Below are 5,030 nucleotides of genomic sequence, written 5' to 3'. Positions count from 1 at the left end.
ATCATTGTGCGTGCGCATGTGCATGTATGTGTAAGAATGTACGATTTTTGTAAATTATGTATCCCTGTTACAATTGTGATCTTCTTTAAGGGGATCCTAATGACGTCTGTATTATCGATTAAATCATATAATTTTCGTATAACAAATACTTTTCTTCTCTTTCACAGATTCGAAAATCCTTTTCCAGGATTAAAGTATACGCATTAATACGTGTTTGTGAGGTGGAGTTTATGCCGAGAATGATCAAAAATTTCAAAATTGATACATTTTTTACCATTTCTTAGTGTAACATGGCGTCTCAATTGTCAAGTGACTGCTTGAAAGTTTTGCAAATCGTGCTTATGAAATAATCCACGTAATTGCACGAACAAATAACGTCAAGTTCTTAGAATTAGACTTAGATGCTTTATTGCGATGAATTTGTTACGCGAAAATTTATGTGCAATTGCATATATCATAGTTTACGTAAGGCATTGATGTGGTAGTATATAAAGATACGAGGGCAAGTCAAAATAAGTTTTGACAAAATGGTCCACAATGAGCAAACGCAGCATCCATCTTGCCGATAGTTTTTTCATACTCAATTGTTCGTGCAAAATTGAAATCACTGTGCCATGTGGTATGCCTGTGGCCTTACAAGCTCGCGCACTTTCACTCATCAATCAGTCAAAACAATATCGTGGACTTTATCGATGATTTCTGACGTAGCAATTGATTGATGCGTTTAGTTCCTATAATAAGAGTTAGGATAAATCGCCGCCATTAATAGCCAAATACTACAGAGACTACATATAGAAAATATACAGAATACGATATAGAAAATATAACACATCAAACATGTATAGTCGAGTTCAATTAAATGAGCATGGTATGGTTAGAAGTAACAATCTTTAACAAATCTTGTGTAAACGTTATACTGCCAGCGCTAGTTAATGACGAAAACATAAAGAATAACATCAAATACATAATTTTTTGCAATTTGCTTGTAACTCGCAGTTGTGTTGGCTATTGCTCATTTGAAACTTGCGGCTGGCTATTACATATAGCGGATTTCGGCAATCAATCAAAAATCATTATCTCGGTAGTTAACTCTTATTATAGTATCTCTAAATGTGCTGGAAAAACAGTGATCTCTCTGTCATCTTTGACTTTGTCATCAGAGTTCAGGCTTCACTTTAGGATTCCCTTAAATATCATAAACGCGATATATCGCATCGCGATTTTTACATGTGTATACATTTGTTCAACTACGTTTTTATCATATTAAAGATCTTTGATAAATTCAGAGCAGTGAAAGCTGACCAAATAATAAAAAAATATTAATTGTTAGAACACAGTAAATATAAAATTTGTTTTTTAATATAATAGCATTGGAAATCCTTAATAAAATTCGATTTTCAAAGATAAAAATATCTCTACGCACGTAAAATAGAAAATTATATCAATTTTTATTATGCGTTAATCGAATCGTTTGCATAGCTTAAAAGAATTAAAGAATAAGTATAGAATATCAATGGCAGGCGCAATTTTAAATCGTGTGGCCAAATTCGTCCGATCTACCGTCTTAAGTTTACATCTTATGCATACTGTTATGGAATTTTATATGCGGCAGCCCTAATTTGATTATTTTCATAAATTAATATCTGATTAAAATACATTTCGAAAATTGTAAAATGATAGAGGATTTTTCGATTTAGTTAGTCCGCTGTATTTACACAAAAGCACTTGGCAAAAAATTGCGGGACACCTGTATATATATGTTAGAATGGAGTCCCAGGGTGTATTTACCGTATAACCAATCAGAAGTGATGTGCTATTGTGATTTTGCGATTTACTGATTATTGATTGGTTACACGGTTACGTGGCAAATACGCTTCATGGGACTTCATCCTTAGTGTAACGTTCCGGTAGTGCACATCGCTAATTGGCTGACTTAAAATAAAATATTATTAATGGGCGCATTCAGCAAACTCAACAATTGAGTGAGTGTTCGCTGGTATTGTATTCTTCTAGATCTAAAATTCTGATTGGATAAGCTAAAAGAATATATCAATAACAACGATCCTCAACTGTTAAATCCACTGAATTGCTAAAGAAGTGAAAAATTACTAGGCACTGGCCGATGTGAGTGAATGTTTGCTATCACACTGCGCTAACGAGATCCTTCCCCTATGTTGTATATATTGTAAAAATAATGCCTACTTCTAATGTATATTTTAATCCTTAATTATAATAATTAAAATAGTCGTTAAGTTCATTTCCTAATAACAATGAAAGCATATTTCGATGAATATACCAATGAATACAACTTTAATAAACGCCAATCATTTATATTATTATTTTTTAACTGTTATCAAGCGATGCAGTAGCGGCGCAATGCCAATGTATGTACTAAGCAAACATTGCGCCAGTTGCAACTTTAACAATCAGTATTGGCCTAATATCAATTAACAGAATGTTAGCCAACAATCTCAAGGAGCACACTCTAGTGACATAACAGTTATAGAAATATTTATACAACTTTCTTAAAAACTTTGTAACTTCCGTTACAATTGTACTTGTATCTTAAAAGTGTAGGCAGTAACATCATTGAAATGTTTATAACAACTAAGTGGGGAACCTATACGACTGATTTCTAACATCTTATTAATTACATTAAAACTTATAATATACAACTCTATTGCAACAAACCGTTAATAATCATAGAATAATGTTTCAATAACCGTCTTAAAGATCATGTACAGATGTTAGTACAACTTTCATCAATAATTCTCAAAATTAAATATTTTTTATCAAAAATAATATTTTTCTTCATATTTACATCTTAATTCATCGCATTTGAGATATACGCCGAACATTTATATGCATATATTTATGAAAACGCATGTAATTTTGATGGGATTTGAACCTAAGATCTGGGGTGATAACCTAATATGCTAACTCTGAGCTATAATTGCATGTCTGGACAATTTACAATTCGACAGTTACTCGACTCCTTGATAGCGATCATGTAACTTTGATCTCCATTAATTGCGTTTTTTCTTTAAGATGATCAAATTTTGCTTTACTTTTGCATATTCTATTTTGTCAGTAACTTTTATCGGCTGTTGCTTTAAGTGCTCTCTTGTAATAGCTACTATGTTTAAATACTATTTCCTTTCCCATTTGGTTTATCCAGATATTTGTAACTGTAATTATTAAATATAAAACTAATGAACGCGTACACAGATCAATAGTAATCAAAAATAAAATAATCTCATGAAGTTATATAACATATAAAGTTATAATGTTTTATAAATATACACATTATTTCTACGCAACGTCCATTCGTAATTGTGTGAACATTCTGAAAACTTGATATAATTCAAAAGTTGAGTTAAAGTGTACGGAGTCAAATAAACAAATTCAAAAACAATGACATTTATATCGCAAGATGACTAACATAAATAAGTTGTATAGACGATACATACAAAATCTTAACAAGAATATCATATAACGACTAATTTGTACGAAGTCGTATGAATATTATAAAAACTTCAAATAGTTATATAATCGACATTAACTATTTTGTCGTATAATTTTCCGATATGTGACTTGTACAAATATTTTACGGAGTTGTAAGAATTTTCTCATAACTTTGTGCTCCTTAGAATTAGCTATTATAGATTGGCTAAGTTGGTACCTTATATGAGTGTAGTTTCGTATATTTTTACATTGTATTTGATTTTTACGTTACTGACGACCATTCATTTAAGACAGTTCTCGTCCGAAGCTTTCAATTATATCTTTAACAAAATTTGCGAGCAAATTGCACTTACAATTAGTGAGAGTGTTTTTGCAACATTTCAAGTTGTCATATCTTAAATTTTATGTTTAATTGGCGTTTTGTCACATTTATACTGTACTGGTTTTAATAATTATGGATAATTGAATTTGTTAAACATTGAGAATGATCCAATAAAGGGAAACGTTTGTTATTATATGTTATACAAGTTTTATTGGTTTAATAATTTAGCACTAACATAATTCTGACTCCTCATTTTATTTATTTAGTTATTCTCATTGAGCTTTATATTATTATTAACTTAATTTTAAATATATTTTTCCTGTGCATAAAGCTTAATTTTTATAATAATGTTAAATTTATTTATTGTTATATATATATATATATATATATATATGTCTATACTTCAAACTTTTTATTTTATTTAATTTCAAAAACATGAAGTATATGCACAGCTTACAGTAAGAAAAATACTCTATGTCACTAAAATATTATCTCTAAATGTTAAAACTTAATATTTTGAAAATATTAATGTAAAAACATTTATATTACTCTAAAATTAATTATTTACATTTAGATATATTTAATATAATACATATATATATATATATATATATTCATGTATGGATATGATCGTTTGGATATGGACAGGTCAAAGTGATTAATTTTACTTTTAGAATCTTAAAATTTTAAAGCCAAAGCACCGACGAAATACTATTAAAGACTAACATCCTTACGGGAGTTCGCGTCCTTGTGAATATTAAAGTGATTAAGAATTAAAAACTGATAATATTGTAATAACTGTACTAATTTTGATGATTAGTTTAGTAGATGTAATTATACATTTATAACTCAATAATACTCGATTTTTCTTTAAAATTGTGATTTTAGTATTATTTTAGTATTATCGTCTAAGTTTGATTATCAACAGAGATGATAATCGCAGAGAAAAAATTATAATTTTTCTGCAATATATAGAATATTATATTTAGCTTTACAAATATACATATTTATTTATGGAACATTTATGTAATAAAAAAATCATGAATTTAATAATGTATGAATCAAATATTTATGTTAATAATAAATTTGTATCAATTGTCGATAATGTCAGCGTTCTTCAATGATCTCCGGGACTTTAGGATTCTTTTTATATCGCCAAAAATTTGCTCAGGATTGACAGTTTTTAATAGTATCTCGTCGGTGGGCAAAATATCAATCAAGTTAGCATTAAATTGTTTTTAAA

The sequence above is a fragment of the Acromyrmex echinatior genome, chromosome 14, assembly GCF_024713525.1.
Source record: "Acromyrmex echinatior isolate Ae372 chromosome 14, ASM2471352v2, whole genome shotgun sequence".
In the NCBI taxonomy this organism is placed as follows: Eukaryota; Metazoa; Arthropoda; class Insecta; order Hymenoptera; family Formicidae; genus Acromyrmex; species Acromyrmex echinatior.
This window is presented reverse-complemented; position numbering follows the sequence as displayed.